Below are 26,607 nucleotides of genomic sequence, written 5' to 3' on the forward strand. Positions count from 1 at the left end.
GGTGCACAAGGAGCTGGAAGGGAGCACAGCCAGGACAGGTGACCCCAACTGGCCAAAGGCATATTCCACACTGTATGACACCAGTATATGTTTTCGGGGAAGCTGGCCAGGGGAACTGCTTCTTGGGGATGGGCTGAACATTGTGCATTGCACATTTTGTATATTCTTGTTTCATCATTATTATTTTTATTTTCTCTTCGTTTGTTGTCCTATAAACTGTTTTTCTCAACTCTTTTTTTTTTTTTCATTCTCCCTCCCATCCCACTGTGGGGTGGAGGAGAGCGAGTGGCTACATGGTGCTTGGTTTCTGGCTGGGGTTAAACCGTGACAGTAAGAAAGTTAAAGCACTTATTTCATAGACATAAGTTAAAGCCTACAGAACATGGGATTTAAGATGATCTTTTTAAGCAGAACCATGTCTATAAACATCTGATCTTAAAAATGGCATACAACTACTCTTTTTAATGCCTTAGCTGCCTTCCCACTCACATATACATTTTTGAAATCTAGGGAAAAAACTTAATCATGCACCTCAGGCAGTGGAGGTACAAATTGGTCCTCTGTATTTTAAAAACTGCCATAAATACGTTATACAGGTGGATGAATAAGCAGTCTTACAGATCCATGATTGCTTATTATGGTTTCCAGGGATTTTACCTCTGCAGAAAGGTGGCAATTCACTCACCCCACTCTGTTGTCTTCAGTTTCAGTAATCATTGTAATCAGATTTATTTTTGAGCTTTTCTGATTGAGGTGACTAAGCAGCATGTAAATAAAATGTACTGCTTTAAATTATTGTTCTGGAACCATTTTTAAGCCTTTAATTTTTAACTGAAAGGGAAGACAGAGTATACATTCTTTGTGGACAAGACCATCATATGGGGAAATCACTTCCCTGGACCAGTAACATGAGATACAGCTGCAATTTCTGTGCTGGGGTGAGTGAAGATGGCAGTAAAAGCTCAATTTAACTGAATTTCTTTGTCGTAGGATATTCTGAAACTTGTTTTTCTTCTGAAGAAGAATGATTTGCAATGACTTTGGAAATCCTGAAAAGGTCTGGTCCATTTTAAAAAGCGTCATTCCCCATTTCTAGGAAATCTTGTATTGCATAGCTGAAATAAAGTCTTTGTCAAAGGCAAAGTGTCATTAACTTTTTGGAAATGTTTATTCTGCACAAATCACTGATGCAAAGAGTAAACATGCCAGAGCCAGGCTGAGTGGCTGAGTGGTTCTCTTTAACATTGTTTCTTGTGGTCCCGGAGGACAGCCATGGTGTGCCGGAGGAGGAGTGAGTATCACAGCAGCTGCTGCATTTCCCTCCCACAAAAATTTCCAGCACAGATCTGGAGAAGTGCTGACTTTTCCCATGGTGATGTGGCATTTTTTATTCCCTGCCACTAGCAAACTGATGCTGCCATAGGGATGCTATGCTATTGAAGTAGGTGTCACATGTGTTCAAAGATCCTGAGGACACTCATAGAGGGTCAGGGAAAGCACAAGCTGCAGTAGCATGTCCCAGATAGGGAAGATGACAGTGAGAAATGAAGAGATAACCAGTGTATCATATAGGGATTAAACCTCAAAGGAAAGAAAGGAAGAAAAAGCAGCTTCTGACAAAAAAAAGGGGGGGCGGTTGTTGTTTGAGATTAGTTGAGGGTATTTCTCAGAAGCGATTGGTAGTTTTCTTCCTTTCAGGGAGTCCTGAACATCTCTGTTTCTCTACCACTGCTCAGGAAGAAGCTGCCTGGTTAAACAGGGAACTGCTCAGCAAGCTCAAGTGGAAGAGGAGCATTTACAGATCATGGAAGGAGGGGCTGGCCACTCAGGAAGCACATAGGGCTGATGTCAGAGGATGTAGGGAGGCAACTAGGAAAGCTAGAGCCTCCTTAGAATTAAATCTTGCAAGAGGGGTCAAGGACAACAGAAAGAACTTTTTTAAATACATGGCAGGTAAACCTAACACTAGAGGCAACATAGGCCCACTGATGAATGAGGTGGGTGCCCTGCTGACAGAAGATACAGAGAAAACAGAGTTACTGAATGCCTTCTTTGTCTCTGTCTGGTCTGCTGGAGGCTGTCCTGAGAAGCCCCATAGCCCTGAGGCCCCAGTGGAAGTCAGGACAATGGAGGAGTTTGTCCTGGTTGATGAGGACTGGGTTAGGGAGTGATTAGGCAATCTGAACATTCATAAGTCCATGGATCTGGATGGGATACACCTGCGGGTGCTGAAGGAGCTGGCTGAGGTCATTGCTAGGCTAGCCTCCATCATCTTTGCCAAGTCTTGGGAAACAGAAGAGATGCAGTCAGCCTCACCTCCACCCCTGGAAAGGTGATGGAACAACTTATCCTTAATGCCATCTCAAGGCATATCAAGGATAAGAGGGTCATTAGGGGCAGTCAACATGGCTTCATCAAGGGGAAGTCAGGCTTGACCAAGCTCATAGCCTTTTATGAAGACATAACCAGGTGGATAGATGATGGCAGAGTGGTGGACGTGGTCTACCTTGACTTAAGCATTTGACACAGTCTCCCACAGCATCCTTACAGCTAAACTGAGGAAGTGTGGTCTGGATGATCAGGTAGTGAGGTGGACTGTGAACCGGCTGAAGGGAAGAAGCCAGAGAGTCGTGGTCAGTGAGGCGGAGTCCAGTTGGAGGCCTGTATCTAGTGGAGTGCCTCAAGGGTCAGTACTGGGACCAGTACTTTTCAATATATTCATCAATACTTCGGATGAGGGAATAGAGTGCACTATCAGCAAGTTTGCTGATGGCACGAAGCTGGGAGGAGTGGCTGACACACCAGAAGGCTGTGCTGCCATCCAGTGACCTGGACAGGCTGGAGAGTTGGGCGGGGAAAAATTTAATGAAATTTAACAAGGGCAAGTGTAGCGTATTGCATCTGGGTAGGAACAACCCCAGGTTCCAGTATAAGTTGGGGAATGACCTACTAGAGAGCAGTGTAGGGAAAAGGGACCTGGGGGTCCTGGTGGACAGCAGGATGACCATGAGCCAGCACTGTGCCCTTGTGGCCAGGAAGGCCAATGGCATCCTGGGGTGTTTTAGAAGTGGGGTGGTTGGTAGGTCAAGAGAGGTTCTCCTTCCCCTCTACTCTGCCCTGGTGAGACCACATCTGGAATATTGTGTCCAGTTCTGGGCCCTTCAGTTCCATAAGGACAGGGAACTGCTGGAGAGAGTCCAGCACAGAGTCACGAACATGATTAAGGGATTTTGTCTACGAAAAATGTAGTATCTGTTTTTCAGCATTTTTTGTCTACCATCAAAAATGACTAATATTTTAGAATAAACCCAAGCATATCAAACACTGTAATCCACTTATATTGCCATTCTTCATGTATTTCTTTTTTTTTTTGTTTACTTTAATCTTACAAAGTTTTGAAGTTTTCTTCTTCCTCTTCTTATGCAACTTTAGTACTGTCATGTCAGGCTTCTGTCATGAAAACCGGTAATGAAAGTACTGCTTTTTTTAAAAAAACCCCTCATTCATTAATCATGGTGACACCTCATTTTAACTAGTTAATGTATAAAGGCCTTTGGACATTTATGAATCTGTCATTTCAGAAGAACTAAAATGAAGTAACAGTATTTCAGGCAACCAAAGAACAATTCACCAAGGGCAAATTTAACATTATGCAACTGTTCCAAAAATATTCATTCTATACACAGAACAATACACTTTTTAAAAGTAAAAATCAAAACACACCAAAGATTTCACATATGAAAGCCTGGCTGCTTTCTAGGCAGAATGTCAGTTCTGTATTGAATCCTTACCATTCAAAGGGCCTCTTCCTTGCAATCAAAAAACTCTTTGAAGAGAACAGGAAAACATGCTGACTAAATTTCTTAGGTGTTTTTTTAAGGTAGTATTCATAGTTATTTGCTAGTGATCACTTTATAGGAAAGCGATATATCATGCGAATAACTACTGGTTTTATGATACTCTTGCTGCCTTATGCCTTACCTAACAAATAGTCCCACAGATTTCTAAGGGGTTTTGTGTTATTTAACTGGAGTAAATTTTGAGACCTGAGTGTTTCTTACTAGCACGTAAGCATGCTAGATAAGGCTCTGAATCTCATGTGTAGTTTGTCACTGTCATTAGATTAAGTTCCTTCTAATACATTCAATACGCAAATATAACAAAAAGTGCTAAAAACCCCTATATCACCAAAGAAGCCATGCATGCTGGGAAAAGACTGTATTTCACAAATAGAGATAAATTACTTGAAAACATTGAAGTGAGGTGGAAAAGCAGAATGTCCAAAAAAAGAGAAATATTGAAGAAAAAATGAAGTTAGAAGAGCAGCTTTAGAGGAACATACCTGAAATGTGACCTGGCAACATCTCATGCTATGATCTCTGAGTTGCTTTTCACACCTGTACAGAGTATCACGGAATCACAAAATGTTAGGGATTAGAAAGAACCTCGAAAGATCATCCAGTCCAATCCCCCCGCTGGAGCAGGAACACCCAGATGAGGTTACACAGGAAGGTGCCCAGGCAGGTTTGAATGTCTTCAGAGAAGGAGACTCCACAACCCCCCTGGGCAGCCTGTTCCAGTGTCTATCACCCTCACAGTGAAGAAATTTCTTCTCATCTTTAAGTGAAAACTCCTGTGTTCCAGTTTGTACCCATTGTTCCTTGTCCTTTCATTGGTTGTCACTGAGTCACTAGTTTTTTTCTCTTTTTTTTTCTTTCTTTTTTTTTTTCCTTTTTTTGTGAAAGAAAAGCACCTCTTTTGACTGAGTATGTATGAGGGCAGTTTTCAGTTAACCATGCAATAACAGTGAATAGGGGTAGTAGAAATGGGTCTGTGACCTCCGATCAGGGTGACCCACATGCAGGCTTGCTGGAGTTGCTCTTTACTTCTGCTGTACATTTCTGTGCAGTCTCTGGTAGTTGTCCAGGTGCATGTTAAAGAGCTCAGTGTGGTATTACAAGTCAAATTAATTATTTAGTCTGTGTGAGTCTTGAATTCATTACCTTGTATCTCCACTGAGCACAGGGATATGGCTGCATGAATAAATTACTGTGAGATAAGACAGGCTGTGCACTTAAAAAGTATCAGCTGCCTTGTGGAACTTGTCTACTTGCATGCTTTCACTCTTGAAAAATATGAGGGAATTTGGGGTAACTTGCCTCTCAAAGTTTATGGTTGGACTTGATCTTAAGGGTCCTTTCCAATCGAAGTGATTCTATGATTCAATGCATGAAAAACACCTTACAGGATAGTTCCTGGGAGCAGTTACTATGAGGCAGCTGCCATGCTATATATGTCCATACTGGTTTTGATGTTTTGATAACTTTGCAATGACTCCCAAAATATGGGAATGAGAAGATTTGTACGCTGTTCTTACCACAATGAATTATGGTGGGATTTTTTGCATTTACAGCTAATGCATCAAAGAACTGAATATTCTTTAAGAGTAGAACATTTTCTGGCAAATACTCAGGATGTTCAAAATTGACACTTTAAACTGTTGCTAATGAGGCTGAAAATGACCTGGAAATGTTGTTTACTCCATTCCTTATCCAAAGACAGGATCAACAATACATTTATCATTCTTTACAGAAGTTTGCCTAACCTTTAACATGACCTCTGGTGCAGAAACTCTGTGACTTCCACAGCCAGTGAACTTAAATTCCTTTTAAATCAGAGCTTGTAATTAAAGAGTTTTCCTGGTGTCTTACATAAATATTTGTTGTCCTTTCTATCACAGATTAGAAGAAGGCTTTACAAACTTTTTTTTTTTTTCCAAAAGAAACTTGAAAACCATCTTGCAAGACTTTAAAGAGTCTTTTTGAATGTAGATGGTTTACTGCTCCACATCAGTCTTCCAAAAACTTTGATTCATTCAACTGTTCCTTGCATGCAACCAAAAGCAATATTTTCCAGACTTCTGTCAGGCTCATGACTTCTTTCTGGACCTTCTTTCTCTCCGCACTCTATTTCTGAATTGCATTTCTGCAAAAGAGCTACACAATCTGTTGTTCACCAACCTGTCCACTTTGTCACTCTCATTTATTTTTAGAACCTTGCACTTGCTGAATTTCACCCCAGTTTTGGACCATTCTTCCAACTTGTCAGGATCACATCCTATAGCCTATGCAGAGTCATTTCTAGCTTTGTATTATCTTTGCTTTCAGTTATTGACCGTCCATCATCCAGATAATAAATTGAAATATTGTACAGACTTTTGGAGAATCCTGCTTGAGAAGTCTTTCAATTTTATCAGTTAATTCAATGAATTAGTCTCCGGAAATGAGTAGCCAAACTCTTTTTTAGCAGAGTCATTGAGAGCACTGGGAGTCTGTCCTAAAGCACAGTTAGCGGACTTACTAAAACCTAGATACGTGATACCTACTTTGTCCTTCTATCCACAAAGGCTGATGACCCTGTTATAGAAATAAATATCTTTTGGCAGAGTCAAAAAAGATTATACTTAACAACTCTGTGTTATATGCTCCTTGCTTCCTTGCTAAGAAATGGTTGGCTAATCAATATTTTCTTTGTTGCTCTCCTTTTTAAAGGTAGGCATGTTCTTGGGCTTCCTAGAGTGTTTCAGTGCTATAGCTGTCATTGCTGGAGTCTTATAAGCATCATTAGTTGTTCTGAAATTGCTTCTTTCAATTCCAGCCAACAACATGCTGTACTATACCTTGGAGAATGAAACACTCAGGTTCTGTTTTTCACTGATAGCTTGGTAAATAGGAATACCGAAAACAAATATGTTCCTCTTGATTTACATTGAACGAACTGGAAACACAAAATTTGTTTCCATTTGGGTGTTGCCTTCATGGTGCTGATTTAAAAAATTACAAAAGTGATAAAGAAAGCATTATTCATTTTACAGATAGTGCAGAGATCAAATTAAAAATGAAAAATTTCTTCTGCCTTTCCCATAATGGTTCTTTCTGTTGTAATGTCCTTCTTTCCTGGCTATGATTGATTGCTTTTATTAGTTAGTTACAGGCTGGTGTATCTTATTTCTTTCACACACACACAGACAAAAAACCAATCCCCTGTCGGTATATTTAGTAGAGAGTCTAGTCCACAGTTTACTGCATTAACTTTATAGTGAGTTGGAAGCATGTAGGGAAGACACTTATAATTCCTGGTTCTAAGAGCTAACTATAGCTAAAAGTAGACTTCAGATCCCTGGTGGGCTTTCTCTAAAGTGAGTAATTAATATTGGGTACTTTGTGTCTCTACTCAAGTGACTCATCTTCAGTGTCACTCTTGTTCAGAAACTATAGACCGTAGTCCCATGAGTTGATTGTGGCATCAGAGATTGGGTCACATCAGAAGTCAAGTTTGGCAACTGAATTCTCTGAGGGAAAACTGGATCTAAATAATGGCCTCTTTTGCTTTCTTGTTAGTTCCAGCACTCTGTAACAGAGCAGGATGTCTAATCTTATGCCCTTTTTTTGTTCCTTTTACTTAGTCAATGCGTTAAACTCTTGTCTTATTTCTTTCCTATGTTTTGTAATCAAACGAAGTCAAAACACACTATTGTATTCCCCATTTCATTAAAATTCTTGTTAGTTATTACTTTTTCATTTTCTCTCTTTCGAATGCCTCAACATCTGAAATTATCAAGTGGTTCCTTTAATGTACTTCAGTTCATGAAAACTGCTGTACATCTAACCTGAGAATGTGACAAGTCATTTGATCTTTCATGGTATATTGCTTGATTTCATCTGTTCTTGAGTGGTGAATGTGCTTACCTTTGGTCAGCCCCCTGGTTTGAACTGTATCATACATATGTTTTAAAATGCTGAGTGCCCTCTACCCAGGAGCTGTTTCAGATGGCCCTCCTTATAGATACTCCCTTATCACTACATTCCAGTGTTTCTATTATTCTACATAGTTTTCTTTACAAAATAAAAGTAAATAAAGAAGAAAGCTCTCTAAGGGGACTGTGAATTTTAGCTCTGCTTTTCATTTCAAAAGTAGGAGCTGGTTTTCTGCAGTTGTTTGAATTGGTGTCCTTTGAAGAACATTATTGCAGGCGGGGGGAAAAGTTAACTGGGTCTGGGAGAAGTGATGGTAGTTGTATCCCAGTTGTATCCTGGTAGCAATGGCTTAACTGGGCTGACATGCATCCCTGAAGCTGTTATGGAGGCATTGAGTAGAAAGAAGATGATTTTCCTCATTTGTGCTAATTTGATATTTTCTAACTTGGGCAAAATTCCAAAAAGTGGAAAATAAAGAAGTTCAAGGAAGATGAAATAACAACATTGAAAGACATGGTTCTCATACAGCAGGGACACAGATCTGACATTGACACCATCTATGTCAATCGTTTCTTCTTAGCCCAAGCTGGAGCTGAGATAAGCACCTCTAAGAAATGGTCAAAGTTTGTCTTTAAATTTACCAGGTAATATGTAATATTCAATTAATAGCTATCTGCTACGGTTTTTGAAGAGGCAAGTTCTTACTGAACTGCATAAAATAAAATATGATGTGATGTTATGAAGCTACCATGGAGCTCGACGTATGTCAGCACTGAGAGTTATGTGGCCATTGTAACAACCTCAGGATTGCAGTGAAACAATTATATTGCTAGGTCAGGGGAATCTAAAGTAAATTATGGTCCTATATCTTATGTAATTGTTATTATGGTCTCAAATAAGTGAATGAGAGCTCTTCTAACTTCATTTCTAATAAATATTCTTGATGAATTTTTTGCTGGTGAATGTAGCAACGGGCTTCTGTTCCATATATGTCAATGAAATTAGTGCCTTGTACTTGCAAAATGTATCATCAGTAAAGTGTAAATCAGAGATGAACAATTCTGGTTTATTGTTATTCTTGTAATAAGGAAATACTTTTTGAAGCTGGAATCATCCTATTTTATTTTGCTGTTACATTTGGGAAAACTTTATGTGAAATTATGTTTACTTCTTGGCCAGCAACAGATTTTTCTGTAATGGCTTGGCAGGTAAACAACATTTCATTATTTCTGCACTCTGTTTCATTACATCATGTTAATCTTCTTATGTAGGTACAAATGAACATGAATTCAACACTGGAAAATAATGCATGCTGAAAGACTATTCCTCTTGAAATATTAAATCTGATTTTTCTAATGTGAAGAGAGATCTGCGTACAATGGGCCTGAGTTTTCTAACAGAGCCAAATTTTTCCAGGAACTCAGCTTTCAGACCTAAAGAAAAGTGGGGGTTTAAATCTAAGAAGTGTCTAATTTTTTTCCAAAGATACCAATGGATTATGAAAGGATTTGAAGTATTGAACTCTTTTAAGACACCCGATCATTGATTTTGTTTCATGTTCTTTTGAAAATTGCGTCTACATTATGCATTCTTTATGTCTTGATCAATTTCGTGTCACACCTGTGAATTGCTATTTTCATAGAGATTCATAGCTGTAAAGCTGTTCTGATACAAAGCTTAATGCTTTTGAAATTACTTTATTGTGTGAACAGATGTGTCTGAATTACAGACCTAGAAGTGGAGGAGTTGGTATCTCTAGTATTCATTTTCTTTGTGTCATTTTCTTTAATTAAATCCTCCAAGGAGTGACAAATTCAGAGATAAACAGCAATTAATAATTCACAGTGGCCAGAGGGAAGGAACAGCCGGTTGCACTTCATTGCACAGATCTAACAAGTAACACATAGCTTGGACACCCAATTGAAGGAGTTGGTCACTAGCTGATTCTTCTTCAATTCAATCTCAGTTTGGATAAAATGGATCTGTAAACCTGAATACTTGTCTTCATAAAGCAATGTAAAGAATACTTATTTCTCTAACCATTGTCTTATTAATGCAATCTGTAATCTATTCTGCAATGCACATTGGTATTTTATCTCACTAAAATGGGATTCTTTTTAATCATCTGGTGTGCAATAGAGGAAAAAAAGTCCCTTTCATGTCTTTTCTATGTTCGGGAGACTCACTGTGGTTACACACATGGTAGCCCCATGTCATTTCCTGGAGTTTACCACCATGGAAAGTGACTATCACAGCCATTTAGTCATTGCAAATGCAAACATAGTTTTTAAAATCTTCTCTCATATTCAGGCTCTCTTCAGTCCCCATGAAGACTTCTTTTGCCTTCAAAACCCACTTCTTCCTTCCCATGTCTGTGCCTTGGCTCTTGCCTGTTGACACCTTCCCGTTCTCCAGGGATTGACTAAAAAGCTTTTCTACGTTATGGACTTCAAAATCCATCCAAAATGTTCTGCTTGGGTCACATCATGTCTAGAATTGCCTCTTCTGCTTTCCACATTAAATCCATCTTCAGCGGTCACATTTTCTAAACCAGAAAAAGACAGACCTGAAGTGAATATTTCTGCAGACTAATCTCCAATTCCCGTGATTCACACTGGCTTTTTTTTCCTTTTTTTTTTTTTCCTTAGGACCTACTAATGCAGTTTTCTTCAACTAATTTAGATCACAGAAACACAGAATATTTTGGGCTGGAAGGGACCTTAAAGGGCTTGTCTAGTCTAACTCCCTGGAATAAGCAGGGACATCTTCAACTAGATCAAGTTGTTCAGATGGTGTCCTCTTGAAACAAGACAAAATTTTACCAGTCATGATAGAACCTCTGTGACAAGGAGTTCCACAGTTTCTTTTGTTATTGCTTCAGATTATTTTCGTCCTGCCATATGCTCTTTTAATTTAGGCTCACTTAGTGTTTTTACAGGACATAGAAATGAGCAGCCATACTTTGTTTACTTTTTCCCTCCCATCTGAACTATACTTTCCTGTTGTATTTCTTCCTTAGTCATGTCTTTTGCAATGCAATAGATTCCTGATCTATTTTATCAGCTCTCATGCAGAAACTATTTGATTTTCCTTATCCTTTGCACTTACTTGAAATCAAGACTTTACAATTTGTTATATGCAGTATAGACAGATCTCTATTCAAATCCTAATTACATGTTTACTTTGCTTCAGCAAACTAAATATGAAAAGTATGTCTACATCTGAAAATGCTGACTGATAACCTTGGACTATTATTTTATCCATATTAGATTATAAACTACATGGGTTTGGTACCAAGTGCCAATTTCCCTTTTGAGTACATCTGCATTAATATTGAATAATAATAAGTAATTGAATATGCAACTGATGTTTAAAAGTCACATCCATTATGTAGAGACTTTTCATTGAAAACAGGCAAAATAGTAGTCAAAGAGTTCCAGAAAGGATTAATCAGCTTGATTTCCTGTATACTAATAATAGTTTAAGTTCTGAACGCTCAGTAGTGTTTTGTTTTTTTTTTTTAAGATAATGTATCTATTTGTGGTATTTATCTGGACTTAATCTGGTGTTTAGTGGTAAGAATTGAGCACCTTTGGCTTTTGAGCAGCAGTCAGAAACATCCTGGGAGAGTGCAATAGGATCAGCTTAGCTCAGATACTTTGGTAGCGATTTCAGGCTGAATTTTGCACCAGCTAGGGGCAAGGATTAGATTTTTCACTAAATACAACATTTCTTACTGTTGCTAACATAATTTTATTTTGACATGTAGTAAGGACTATTGCAATTACTGGGCAATTCATATATTATTTTGAGGATTCTGAACTTAAGCTATTCAAGATCTTATATTTGGTAAACAAACTTTCTCCCTTTTTTTCCCTTTGGTTAATATTTTTCATAAGCATACTGTTTCTTGTTCCATACACTTTTTCCCTGAAAGCATGCATTATTTACTTTTATTTGTCAGAATTCATCTTATCTTGCAGCGTGCTGAATTATAGATAAACTAGAAGGTTAGGTGAGCTGCCTCAAACTTGCTGAGAGATCTTATCTATTCTTATCCTGTTTCAGGAAAAAAACTGCTCTGTTAAGGTGGTTTTGGTGAAAGTCTAAAGTCAGCATTCAGAACATGGATATAACTTTGAAAAATATTGCTGGTGAGTAGAGTGACAAGTATCAGTAAGATGCCAGAAAGAAGCAAGGTTGGAAAACACATATTCTCAGTCATAGGACAGCAATGTGAAGTAGTTTTGTTTTGTTTTGTTTTCAGAAGGATGAAGGCTTTTCCAAGAGTCAGTAAGTAGTGAAAAAAATGTAAAAATGAGATTATTTGTAGTTGTTGGAGAAAGCAGCAGGGTCTATCTCCCCCAAATTAACTTGTTTTGTTGGCTCAGGTAGCAGCTTTTTCTCACAGTTTCTCTTTGAAACTCATGCACCTGAAAACTGTGGATAAAACCTCCACCTGGTGTATCAGGTCTTCATACATATATTTGTTTGGGGTTTTTTTTGCTTGTTTGTCTTGTTTTGTCATTTTTGTTTTGTTTTGTTTTGTTTGTTTTCTTAGTTGTTGTTGTTGGGTTTGTTTGGTTGGTTGGTTGGTTTGTTTTTTGTTTTTTGGGGTTTTTTTGTATATTTGGTTGGTTGGGGGTTTTTTGTTTGGTTGGTTTTGGTTTTGATTGTTGTTTTGTGGTTTGTTTGTTTTTTTTTCCTCTCTCTATTCGCTTAATATGCAGTGAAAAGTAGATTCTAAATTTGCAGGTAAAGAAACATGCCAGGAATCAAATGTTCTCAATGTTGAGGAAGTAATTTGACACTGTCTGAATTCCCTTTCATAAAACACAAGCCACTTCAGAGCTTTTTTCAGGCTGTGTAACAAGAGTGAAGTGATGGGGTCACGGCTGAAATTAATTACACAGATTCTATGGATCTTGTCATGGAGGGCGCCATGAAAGTGCTTTTGACTGTGATTGGGATTGTAGAAGCTCATTGACTAAATATAAAAATCATAAGCATCTCTCTAGTGAAGTAGTGTTTTCAAAGTGAGTAAGATGTGGCAAGGTCATTTTGACATCTTGTAAAGCTGTTGTTAGTCAGGAATTTCCAAACTTGCTATAGAGCAGATAATAATAAATACAAGATCTGTAGACTCATCTCTTTGTAAAAATGCAGTAACTTATAGTAACTACAGCAGTTGCAATTGTATATAATTATTCTTAAATATTTTTAGGGTAAAGTGCCAGGACATTTCTTAAAAAAGTAGAATTTTAACTTTTATTTTTGTTTTCTGTACTCAGTCCCTCGGTACCATTCCTGTCTTCCCTTTCATAAAGTCTTCTCTGCTATGTGTGTTACTTTTGATTATTCTAGCTACTTCTGCACTTTGGATACCAAATATCTGTCTGTTAATCTGACAGTACTTTCTACTAGTGCTTCCTACTACCTATTAAGAGTCCATGGCAGAGAAATCTGATTTCTCTTTCAACGGAGAATGTAAGAACATAGTAACAAAATAGACCACAAAGATCATCACATCCTTTCCCCTGGGAAAGGGAAGGATTTTCCTTCCCTTCGTTGATTCTCTGTCTCACCATGTATTGCTTTTGGTTTGCCTCGTTTCTTCTTTTGGAACTGTTCTTAGATAGCAAGGAAGATTGCATTTTGACTATAATTAATACCACTTCATTCATTACCAAATAAATATTCTTAGCACTATTTACAGCTATGGCTATTTTAAAATTCTTCCAATGCCAGCTTACAGATGCATTGATTAAAAGCTGATTATAAACCATAAACCAGTTTACCATTACTGTAAACTAAGAAAAAAACTAAAATAACACAAATAATGGTGAACCAGCAGATTCTAAATTTTCATTCAGGTTTAATAAATTAACATTATCCATAAAGTGAATGATACATCTCTAAAAATACTTAATACTTTCAGCCAAACATTATATCTCTCAGTAGCAATGTCTATCAGAAGAAACATCAACACATCTGTAGCATTCACCATGTTCACCTCTGCTAGAGCCTGTGGGAACAGTGCAACATGTACAACAAACTGAACATCTTTGTAAATCCTACTCAGACTGTTAGGAGTATTAATGCAGAGGTATTATTCTGCTAAGGAGAATGTATGAATCAAAACATGAGCCTTTGCACCTGTCTGTCCTTGGCCATAATTTTCCTATTTTTTTTGTAAGAAAGGATACTATGGTATTGATTTATCAGTATTCATCTTTGTCCTTACTTCTCATCTTAGATGTAACCAGTTAATTCAAGAGGTTGCTAGAAACACAGAAAAAAATAATTAAAATTTAAAGATTTTTAGTTGCTAATGACTCTGTCAATGATATACAGGTTAGACATATCTGTATTCATTATTTAAAATAATGTACACACCCCCATGCTTTGATAGACTCTGTAGCTGACAAGTTCAGCTTCCATTTCATTTATTGCATTTCTTTATTTGTTCTACTTATTGCTTCCATTTCATCCTTCACCAGCAGAAGCGCTCTAAAATGTGTTCTTCATTTTGTTAAATAATTTTTCATTTGTCCCCATTGCCAGTGTACTTCTGCAAGGCTCCATTTGCAGAATATACTGAGAAGCTAATATGGGTTTGACAGCAAAAGGAATCACTGGAAGAAAAGGGAATAAATTGTAGCCTTTACTAGGATTGTCCCTCTTTGTTGTACTGAGAGTTAAGCCTTTATAGCTGACTTCTGAGTTCATTTTTAATAGCATGAACTCTAAATGTGCAAAACTTCCTCAAATCTGCCTATTACTGTTAAAAGTCTTTGGTTTCCTGGGGCAGAGGTTTTAGTCTGAGGTGTCTCATTATTTAGACATCCAAGTGTACCTGCAGATTATGTGTCATGAGTCAAATCCTGTGGTCCTAGCATCATTGTGCCTGACCTCTGAAGTCAGTGGGAGTCTTATATGACCAAAGAAAATGGCATAATATTGTTAGGTTTTTAAAACAAAACAAAACAAAACAAAAAAAACAAAACAAAACACCACATCTCTGGTGTGAGAAAGAGATGGAATCCAAGGTAACACAAATTAAGGAGCTGAACAGTGAATTAATAATTCTGAAATTACTGAATAGTGCTATCAGTGAAAACACCAATAATACTCCGTGCTTATGCAATGAAAAAAGAAACATACAGGTATTTCCAGTCTTTCATTTTAATGTTTAGACAATTGCATTTATACCTCCAGTTAAAAAAAAAAAAAATCTGTTTAGCAAGTGATTAATTACATTTACTGAGAATATTAAAAAGTCATAGATTCATAGAATCATAGAATGTTTTGGGTTGGAAGGGACCTTAAAGATCATCTAGTTCCAACCCCCATGCCATGGGTAGGGACACCTTCCACTAGACCAGGTTTCCTCAAGCTCCACCAATCTGGTCTTGAACACTTCCAGGGATGCGGCATCCACAGCTTCTCTGGGCAGCCTGTTCCAGTACCTCACTACCCTCATGGGGAAGAATTTCTTCCTTATCTCTAATCTAAATCTATCCTCTTTCAGCTTAATGCCATTACCCCTTGTCATATCACTACATGCACTTGTAAAAAAGTCCATCTCCGTCTTTCTTGTAGGTACCTGTAGGCTGCTATAACGTCTTTCGGAGCTTTTGCTTGTCCAGACTGAACAACCCGAACTCTCTCAGCCTGTCTTTGTAGGAGAGGAGCTCCAGCCCTCTGATCATCTTCATGGCCTCCTCTTGACTCACTCCAGCAGGTCCATGTGCTTCTTATACTGGGGGCCCCAGAGCTGGATGCAGTACTCCAGATGGGGTCTTGTAAGAGTGGAGTAGAGGGACAGAATCACCTCCTTTGATGTACTTGTCCCACTTCTTTTGACACAGCCCAGAACATGATTGGCTTTCAGGGCTGTAAGTGCATGTTGCCAGCTCATGCTGAGATTCTTATCAACCAACACCCCAAGTCCTTCTCCCCAGGGCTGTTCTCTGTCCGTTCTCTGACCAGCCTGTATTTATGCTAGGGATTGCCCCAACTAATGTGCAGGATCTTGCACTTAGCCTTGTTGAAATAAATTATTATGTGAGAAAATTAAGTGTAAAAACCGGAACCAACTTATTTTAAAATGACAGGAAACAATAGCTAAGATATAAGAGAGTTAGGTGCTCAGACATTAAATGTTGTGTTGTCCTAGGTCTGAATTTACACTTATTTGCCTTTCAAGTTAAAACAAAACCAAACCTTCCATTATGTCAGATTTGTTCATTTCTACTCCTATCTTAAACCTGGCAGGACCATTGTGATCACCTGCTCTGATTTCCTGCATGAAAAAACAAAAATAAAATACAAGCAACAGAGCATTAGCAAGTAATACCTGTATCAGGCTCACAGACAGCAGAGACTTTATTTTTCAAAGAAAGAGATTTAATCTTGATCCTAATATTAAAAGCCAAATGCATAAACTAGACTGAAAAAATGAAGACTCTGTTTGCAATGCCTTTGCAAACCCATATGACTAACTCATTACTTCCACTTTAAAGTTTTCAACTTTGAAATGTTTATTTGCTCTATCTATATATTATAACCTGTATATAAATTATACTTCTCATTGTGTCTGACAGCTGAAAAATGTTTTGTCAAACAAAAACTCTCACCGTTCCACTCCCAGTGCATTTTTCCTGCTGAGTAAGAGGAAGAACAGTGAAGGAACTTATTCCTCTGTTGCTGATTTTTATCAGATTTCTTTTGATGAGGGAAAAAATCTCCACATAGAATGCTACATGCAGTCTAGAGGGATTTCTTGTTTTCATAAATGTAATTATACTTCACTTACCTTTGGTTATTACATTTGACAGAAAAATAGAAATGTGCATTGGATTAAAGGTAAAATAGGAGTATCGCAGTACCTTGGTTTTAAGCACGTAGTCCATAGACAGTATCTAAAATCCAAATTCAAGTAGATAACATCTTTATATATGTAATTTTCATATATTAATGTATATATATAATTTACAAAATATTTATTATATTTTATGGAAGACCGTAATTATTAATTATTACAGTTAACAGAAAATCTCTGGATGGTCTGAAATCCCCATGCAGCTGGTAAGAAGCTGCCTGAATTTAGGAAAACTGGTGAAAGGAAGGTTGCTGAAACCCTTCATTTCCTCAGAGCTTAGCTTGACTCTGGTCTTGAGCCAACTGTAATCCATGCTGAGCTCTCTACCATGCAAATAGTAACTCTTGTCAGTTAGCTAAGGAAGGGTTGGGGTGTTTTGTTTTGTTTTGTTTTTTTTCCTTTATAATGCCTCTTTTGTTATTGTCTATAGCTGTCTAATGGCAATATCCTACACAAGACATATGCGTTAATTGACATTCTTCAGTCTGATGGAGGAAAAACCTCACAGCTGCAGCCTCCTATAATGTCCAAAGGTACATTTATGGGGAGGGGTATTTCCCATTTCACTATGGATGTTGTGTCATAAAATAGCCTTGAGGAGAAAAAAGTGTAAAATGGCTTTGTAGCTTTTCTTCCATATAAGTACAAGACACTTAAGAGTCCTTCTTCCAAGTTATTTCCAAGGTCAGGTTTTTGTGTTTGTATTCAAAGACTCCTGAACGTACAATGCTCGAAGGGGTGTTTTGAATTCAGGTCCACAGAACAGTCTCCATCATGAGAAGATAACTGTTCATTTCCTCTTTTCCAAGCAAGCAGCCTCAGTGCCCTCTCCCAACTGCCCAGTCCCAACAGAAAGTAGAGAAAAACACATGGATTCAGATATCACCCTTCTTGGCTGCAGATCTCTGTATATTTTACTGTTGCTGCCTGGGTTGTAAGGAGAAAGTGACTGCAACCCAGTTTTAGGGGGTGTTCCTGGCTGTGCTGGGCATGGCCCATACCTGTTGGATGGGGTAGGAAACCAAGCTGCCACAGCACTCCACCTCTTTGAATCAGTGAGGATGGTAAAGCAGCTTAGGTGGCATCCAGTAGTAGACAGATGCTCACCAGAGATCTTGGGGCATCATCTCTTTTCCAGATAAACACTCCTGCTTTTGTGGATCACACAGCTCTTGCAAGACTGAAAAATTTATTTTCTTGGTTTTCTTGAGATACCAACCTAGATGGAAGTCTCACAGCAAATGGCATTATCATAACAGTTTAAAAACCTACATCAGATTATGGTTAAGCAACATTCCTACACAATTTCACTTTTTTCCTGCTTGCAAGGAAATGGCAAATGGTTGTACAAGTCCACAAGTCCTGTTGTAGTTTTATCCAAGACACTAAAATGAAAGGGAAAATTTTATTATACTGATTTGTTCCTCTTCCCTTGAAATTTGAGTAGTTCAGTGGGTTTAATTTCTCTCTAAAGAAATATGAGTCCACATAGTATTAGATTAAGAATTAAGTGTTAAGAATTATAATGAGCTACCTAATATGTGATTTCCAGCTGCTGAGTACTAATCTTGCTTCAGTGAAGCTCACAGAAGAAAAATGCAAAACAAACCAAATTGGCATAAAGCCCATTTTAGCGATAAATACGTTAAACCTCTCCAGTCAACCACTGAACATCATTGACTCATTCTGCTGGCAAGTGAAAAGGAGAGCTGGCTTGCCCATGTGTTTATGACAGACTCAGCTGGATTTCTCAGAAGAGCTGGCACGGAGGCCCTGAGTGCCTCCAGGGCAGGTGGACATCTCTAATCCCACTTTTTAATTGACTTGATAAAAAACCTGGAAACTATAAAATACAGGAAACTAGAAGAAACTACAGAAATTACTTGTCTTATTCTTTTTGAATAGGGAGGATTGATGCATTTAAGAGTGGGCATATTTGCCAGCAGTAGCGGGTCTTTGAACTGGAACTACCATTTTCTCTCTGAGGGGCAGTGGACAGTGCACCTCTCCCTTCTTCCAGGCAAGTCTGAAAGCACAATCAGGACTTCCATCCTGGCTTTCCTCAGTTACAAAAAATATTTTTCCATGTGGCCACTCATCGTGTTGCTAGACTCTCTGACACAGAAATAAAGAAGATTCAAAACCTCTCCTTGACAGCTGTAATTTGGCACAGAGCAACCCCATTGCAATTGATTGTCCTAGATACCCACATCATGGTCCTTTCTGGGTGCCACAGTATAAGCAGGATATAAAACTACTGGAGAGTGTCCAGAAGAGGGTTACAAAGTTGATGAAGGGTTTGGAGGGGAAGCTGTATGAGGAGTGGCTAAAGTTTGTTCAGTCTGGAGAAGATTAGACTGAGGGGAGACCTCATAGCAGTTACAGCTTCCTCACAAGGGGAGGAGGAAGGGCAGGTGCTGATCTCTTCTCCTTGGTGATCACTGACGGAACCCAAGGGAATGGCTGAAAGATGTGCCAGGGGAGGTTTAGGTTGGACATTAGGAAAAGGTTCTTCATCCAGAGGGTGCTGGACACTGGAGCAGGTTCCCTAGGAAGGTGTCATGGCACCAAGCCTGGCAGTATTCAAGAAGTGACTGGACAACGCCCTCAGACACATGTTGTGAATTTGTGGTTGTCCTGGACTCGATTATCATTGTGGGTCCCTTCCAACTCAGGACATTCTATGATTCTATGAAATTTTCTTTCTATAGAGAGCATAAGGACTCTACAGAATAAGTGAGGCCAGTGTTTGTGGCCCCTTGCACTACAAGCGGATATTCTACCTGCCATCTTGACAGGACACACATTGTTTTCAATTTTATTTTTATAATCATCTCATGTTGGCTTAGTTTAGTTTTATAGTTTATTAAAGTACACTAGAAAACAGGAATTCAGGAACTGAAAAATGTATTTGTGCCTCAAATATAAACAAATGCTGCTGAAGCTCACACTTCTGAATGATGCAGCCATGCCAAGCTCCTGCCAAGAAAGCTTGCCTACGTGCAGTCTCAATGTGAGTCTCTCTGTCTGGCTCTGTCTGCTGTAAATAAAGTTACTCATTGGTGAACATCCCAGGAAAACTTGCTATTCATATGCACAGAGAATACAGATCCTCAAAAAAAAAAAGACAAAAAGAGGAAAGAAACAGGTGATGACCAAGATGAATTGAATGAACCATGAAATAATAGAACTGGATTTCTTTTCATTCCAGGACAATGTTCAGTTAATTAGTGAACCATAAAACTGGATGAAAGAGCAAAAAAAAAATACAATTTTATCATAAAACAAAAATCAACAAGCACCCTATCAATAGTTACTGGAGCAGTGCAGTGTTGTTTTGGGTTAGCAAACTGAATTATATGTCTTGCTTGCAGATTTTGATGAATAGAATTATCTGGAAAAGAAAAAAATAAGCAGTTGTATTTTATTGGTTGTGAAGTATTTTTATCACTTCAGCTGAAGTACCAGCTCTATAGACACTTCACACATGTAAGTCATTATAATAAAGTCGAAAAAGCTACTTGGATGCATGGGGTTATATAATGGTATCTTCAAGAGCAGGCTTTACTTTCCTTGGGTTTTACATTGGACTTTACAAGAATAAATACCAGCTCATGATTACACAGCAGTAAATAGTCTTAGTTACTCAGGTTGATATTTGCTGTAGCTTAATTAGGAATTTAGGCAGCTCAGGTAGAGAATGGAAAGAGGTACGCTCCTACAGAGCATGATTCAGAGCAACTCATTTAGTAGCCTAATAATTGCCTAGCCCACATGTTCTGAATATTCTCCTCGAGAAGTCTGCCTGCCAGGGAGGGCTGGGCATGTCCAAAGTCAGGACTTAGGAATACCAGGTTTGCCTCCATGGTCCTTTGGCTCAGCTCAGCATCAGGACTGAGGACAGCTGAGCTTGGTGTGAAAGAGCATTAGATGGGCTCTGTGTCTGTTGAAGGTCCTTTTATCAATTTTGTTAACATCTTGTTGGCATGGCCTTGTAGCCTTCATTCCTCCCTGTTTCCATACCACAATATGTCACTAAACCCACAGCATTGATTTTCAGACTCAGAATCCAGATTCTGTATCCCCCAAAAGGCAGCTTAGCTTCAGCTGAAAGGCTCACCAGAAAGAGATCCCTCCTGTTCTCCCTTCAGCACAGGAACAATCTAGTTCGCAATGACTCTTATTTCACCATGGCTTTATGAGCTGCCAATACACCAAGTGGCTTATTCAGTCTTCTCTCTGCCTACCAGTCAGCTTCCTGCTAAGAGTAATTGGCTCGGCTGACAGCATCCCACACAGATTTCACTTGGGCAGATAAGGTGGAAACCATTAAAGGAGGTGTTTGGAAACCAGTAAGGCTTCCTCAGTTTGGGCTTTCCTTTGTTGGTTCTCAACCCTGATGGGAAGTCAGGTTTGTAGGAATTCAGTAGGCTTCTGAAAGATACTCTGACCTGCAGGACAGTGGCTTCCTCTCCAGCTTCCCTGGTGCAATCTCTACATTCTGAAATTTAAATTTTGATTTGCCACATGCAGCTGTCTCTATTACAGCATCAACCCATTCATCCTCAGCAAGTGGGTGGACTTTGTTAATAGCAAAACTGCATTTAGCCACTGTGCATTTCTGTTACTCATATCTGTTCCTAACAAGAGAGTCACACTTTTCTTTTTCACTTCTCTGGGTTTAGAGGAAAAAGCTCTACAGTGGGATTTAAATCTGACACTGATCATTGTTGGCAAAAAAAAAAAGAAAGTTAATGACCAAAAAAGACAAAAATATTCCTTTGATTCAAAAAGCACCTGAGGTACAATCCTGTCATGTGGAGCACATGGATTGAAAAAAAAAAACCCTGATCTTTAAGCCAAGTCTAATAATGTAACATTTCTGGGGAGTTTACTTTCTCTCCAGCTGATTTTTCAACAGGTCTGATTAGGGTGTGAAAGATTTGATCCCAAGACTACTGAAATCAAAGTAAATGTTCCCAGTCATGCCTGAACTCTGTTGATTCAATCTAAATTATTAGTTGGATGAACCTGTTTCAGAATTGTGGGTTTGTTTGTTCCAGTAAGTCAACTTCCATCATACATAACTGACCACATTTCACTTACAAGAGTGAACTGACCACATTTCCTCCATTGCAGGCTGTCCCCAGGGTATCTTCTATCTCTTCCATTTGAAAATCTCTTCCTTCAGACCTTTAGGGCTTTCCTGGAGTCAGTGTTCAATGGTAAGAGCTTTCTTGGTGAAGGGAAATGAATCCACATGGTATCAAACTAAGGCCACCCTCTTCACGAGTACATTCCCCTCCATGTGTTGTTCTGTGAGAAAATCTCTATAAACTGCAGTTCTGGTAATTTATATTCTAAGATTAATCAATATTTGTGATTCCAGCTAGCATATCTGAGCTGTGGATTTAAGACCTCACCGCCCTTCAAGTGTGAGGACCCTAATGCTTGCCCCAGATGAAGGGACATCTCAGCTGAGCCAGCAGTGGGACGTGTGAGCTGGTACCTCAGTTCTTCGCACTTATAGTCCCTTGATTGAAGTGCATTTGTGCAAATACACCTGAATCTACAACACGGACTTCACAGTCAGAGCAAGCAGCAAGGCAGATAGCTTAGGGGAAAGCAAAATCTTACACTGCCACAGCAAAATCCTTTATCGACGTCTTTCACCTCAAGCAAGCATTGGATGCCATTGCATCTGCCATGCCATTTGAAGTTCTTCTGTAAAGGTCTGATCGATGGACCCACAAAAAAGCCAGTGTTCAGGTTATAAAGAATAAATTGGAAAGTTCCAAACGCTGCTCTGTCATTCAGCTCAATATTTTGTAAAGTGTTTGTGCTAATATGGAGTTGAGAATTTTATTTAAAATTCATTAGTGTGCATTTCAAGGTGACTGCACTCTTTATTCTGAAAACTTCTTCTGCATTACTTCATTCAGCCCTATAAACACTTATGGAAAGCACTCTAAATATAAATTCCATTTGCACTTCTCTCATTTAAATTGCTTTCAGGAAAATGCTGATATCAGGAAAGAGGCACCCACATCCATATGTTTACATTTATAGCAAGTCTCAGTCACTTTTCTAATGTTAATTAGGAAATTATGCTATTTGAAAAACCTGTAATTACTCACAGAGCAGCACTCTGTCTTCATATTCACTGCTCTTATTAATGTTTATGGTACCTACAAAAATTGCATTCAGATTCAGGGCTGAGGCACACAGCTGAGGCAGACAATATAAATAAAAAGAGATACACTTTTCCCTCAGTGTGATGACAGGTCAGAGTGACCACCACTGGGCCGTGTATAATGCTGGGGAAAAGGGAACCACAAGATGAAAGCTGTGTTCCTGCTGCAGAAGCACACATCATCTGCCTGCAGGAGACCTCCTCAGCTCAGGAACAGTTGTCTAAACAGGGTTAGTGACAAAGAGAGGTTCCCCTGCCCCAGGCACTTCACAGGGAACAATTTCTCCAGTCAATCATGTTGACAGATGGGTCTGCATGGAGGAATCCAGCTCTCCTGGATGGTTGCTGGTGGCAGCTGTGGGGTGCAAGCTGATGCATCTCCTCTGGGGCAGCAGGGGAGGGTGCCCTGCCAAGAGGTTGCTGCGTGTGGAGAGGAATATGAGGCTACAACAGTTTTTGAGATTGGGAATTGAGCTGGTTTGCCACTGGAACAAAACCCAAGTCTTCAGCTGTTTGGAAGGCACTCATCATTCAACCTTTTCTAGCAAAATGAAGGTCGGCTTTATTCTTCTCAGAAAGATCATGAAACCGATCATAGAAAGGTACTCTCTATGCAAAAGAAAATCCTCCGACATCTCAGTCCGTCCCAGGCTACTTGTTTGCTAACTTTCTAATTGGAAATATTATAATCTATCAAAAGCCTTGGGCAGGTGTGAATAATACATAATGCGTAGATATATTCTATGGGTGTGCTCCTTATGTAGTAGGTCCAACCTAGTCATGTCTCACCATGAGAAGTGCAGGGTCTTTGATGCTCTGTGTGAGTAGCTACTTCCTTGGTGAGTTGCTGAGGTCTCTCTTTAGGCACCAGTGTGATGTATATAGTAAAGAATAAGTACCACTTTGTGCACTTGAGAAGTATTGAAAGGTTGCATGCTGCAATTAAAATGTTTGTTGAAAATCAACAAGATGTTCAAGTTTGAAATGTAATTATATTGCTGGGGGGAAAAAAGTTGTTCTGATTGCTGCTAACTCTGGAAACAGTATTTAAAAAACATTTTGTATGGACTTGATGGTGTCTATTGTCTCAGTGAGAGATGGCTTTTTACAGTGCCATGGAGTAGCTTGTTCTTGTTGTACAGCTCATGAGTACATTAGAAATAAAAGGTAGTCACCTAATTACAGAGCAGGTACAGTGTTATTAGTGACGTGTAGTTCAAAATGGAACCATAATTATGCATGAAGATCACTCCAAGAAACACTTAATTGCTTCACTTAGGGCTAACAACTTATAGCTACCAGCATGCTGCTGAGTGATAAAAGCAATTCTTCCCCACACACTCCTGGGTCGTATAATATGCTAAATCTCTGCCAGGATGGAGATTGAGGAAAAAGGTGTACTTGCAGCAAGGACTGAGATATAGCTCTTTAGAATAATAAGTTTTCTGTACAGCCAAGTGGAACTGCTTACATGTTTTTTATTGCTCAAAAAAATATCCCCTCTAAAAAGCAAAGCTTCTCCCAATGATTCTTGGTGTTGTTTGGATTTTTCCCTCTGTTGTCAAATGTGTAGCACATAAAACAAATTATTAAAAAGTGCAGTTATAAAACAGATTGTACAGATGTTTTTGAACATTCTGTTAAAAATTCATAAATTCATATGCTCATATTCGCATATTCTTACAGTTTAGTGTAATTTCTTAGATTCTATTTTAAAAAATAAAAATGTCATATTTTTAGTTTAATGTTTCTGTAAAATAATCACGAACAGAAGAGGTCCATTCTTAATTTTATCACATTTTGAAAAAAAATCCTGAAATTTTCCGTTCATCTTTCAACATGTTTCAGCTCTATGAAGTGTATTGAGTTTTGTGATATGAATTCTTGAGGCAAGAATATAAACATATTTATCAAACAACTTAGGGATGATTTTCAAATTAATCTTTTACATTAAAAAAATTCAAACTAATATACATAAAAATAAATGTATCTGCCGTACACTTCATTTAAACTCGTTATTAAGAATGCGCATTTTTGAGATAGAAGAAGAAAATATTGAATGTGCACATTTAGATATTCCTTTTTGTTTTCTTGCTTCAGCTCAATATTTGTAAACCCATGATAATGAAGACAGCCCTATATTATAAGTTTAAATTCAGTTTTCACTTTTAAAGGCACGAAATAGAGACCAGGCTATGTATTTGATTTTATTAGAAACATCAGTTTTCTATTTTTTTTAATATGATATAATTCTGTACACATTATCTAGTTTTTACTTGTTTTCTTTGTATATGTTTGCAAATATTATTATTACCTGGAATCGATTGTATTTATTTTTCTGCAAACCTTGGGGTAAAAAAAGGCAGAGCTTTTGTCTTTCAGTGAAAGACAAAATGCTGGGAAGCATTCTTGCTGGGAACAGGATGAACAGATAATTTCAATTTCTTAAATGGTCAAAATCCAGGTCTGAATCTGACCTTTTAATCTTTAAGTCCTCACAAGGGAATGGTGAAGAGTTATGTGCAATGGTCCACCCTTGGATGCTAACTCCAGTTGGCAGGTGTCAAGCTACAGAAATACCTAAGCAGTGGCATTTGTTCCCTAGGGAAGTCAGCATCCAGGGCTGGAGGCTTTGCTTATTGCCTCAAGGCCTGCCATAGTGTTGTCCTGTCTTCCAGATTTCCTTTTGCGTGGCTGTTTCCTTTATTTTTAACTCCCATGTCTGTCTATGAAATAAATATAATGTCCACCTTCTGGAAATGGGAAACTTCGGGAAGTCTGTAGGATATGCACATATACAAAAACATACACACACACATAACATATATTTGCAACCTACATATACGTCTACATATTTACAACTAGTCCCACAACCTAGTTTATTCCGAAAGTTAAACTGTGTCTTCAAAAAACCGCCTGGGGAATGAAAATAAACAAAGAGAACCTGATGGCCCTCCAGATGCCTTCTCAAGGAGTCTTAGCAGTGGGGAGAAAATCCCCACACAGCTGACAAAATAGATGATCCAATAGTGGGAGATGCATACTTAGATCTTACATCTGGGAAAGTACTGTGGGTCATGAGACCCCACATGCTGTAACCCAGTATCTGTTCTGAGGGTAAAGGCATGGGTGGTATGGGGAGAGTCTTATGTTTGCTCCCAGACTGGAGTCAGTGCCTTGGACAAAGAGAGAGCTATTTCAGTAAGATTTTGCAGGCAATTAGCCTAAAATTGGGAAAATATGCCTGCAGCTTATACCAGATGCTTCCTACAAAAGAAGTGGGAGAAAAAAAAAATGTGAATCACATTTAAAAAATTATTTAATAGTTATACACAGCAAAAAAGATGATCTCTTCTGAGATATGGACTTTCTTCTAATACAGTAAAAAGAGAAGTTAATAACCGCTATCAGGAGGTTTGTGTGTCTCTCTGGTAATCTCCCTGAAAATGTGTAACGTCAAAAAGAGATGAAAAAAATCACAAGTGAAAATCTCTGTGAGAAGGAAGGGAAGCAGAAGATCTTCAATTCACACCACTCTACGGAGGTGAGGCTTTCCATGTGCACCAAAGCCCTTATATATCAGTAACTCGAAAAAAAGAGTAAAAATTGACTGAAGGGGGTGGAAGGGAAGCGCTTTATAAGGAGGACAAGAAATGCACTATGAAATTGCAGTCAAATATATAAATCTGTGTGACTGTAACCGACTTCTCAGCATGATGTTGTAGCCATGTGTTTCTTGCCATTTTCACAAATGGAAAAGCGCTGTTTCCTGA

Source organism: Streptopelia decaocto, assembly GCF_964273445.1.
Source record: "Streptopelia decaocto genome assembly, chromosome: 4".
Classification (NCBI taxonomy): domain Eukaryota; kingdom Metazoa; phylum Chordata; class Aves; order Columbiformes; family Columbidae; genus Streptopelia; species Streptopelia decaocto.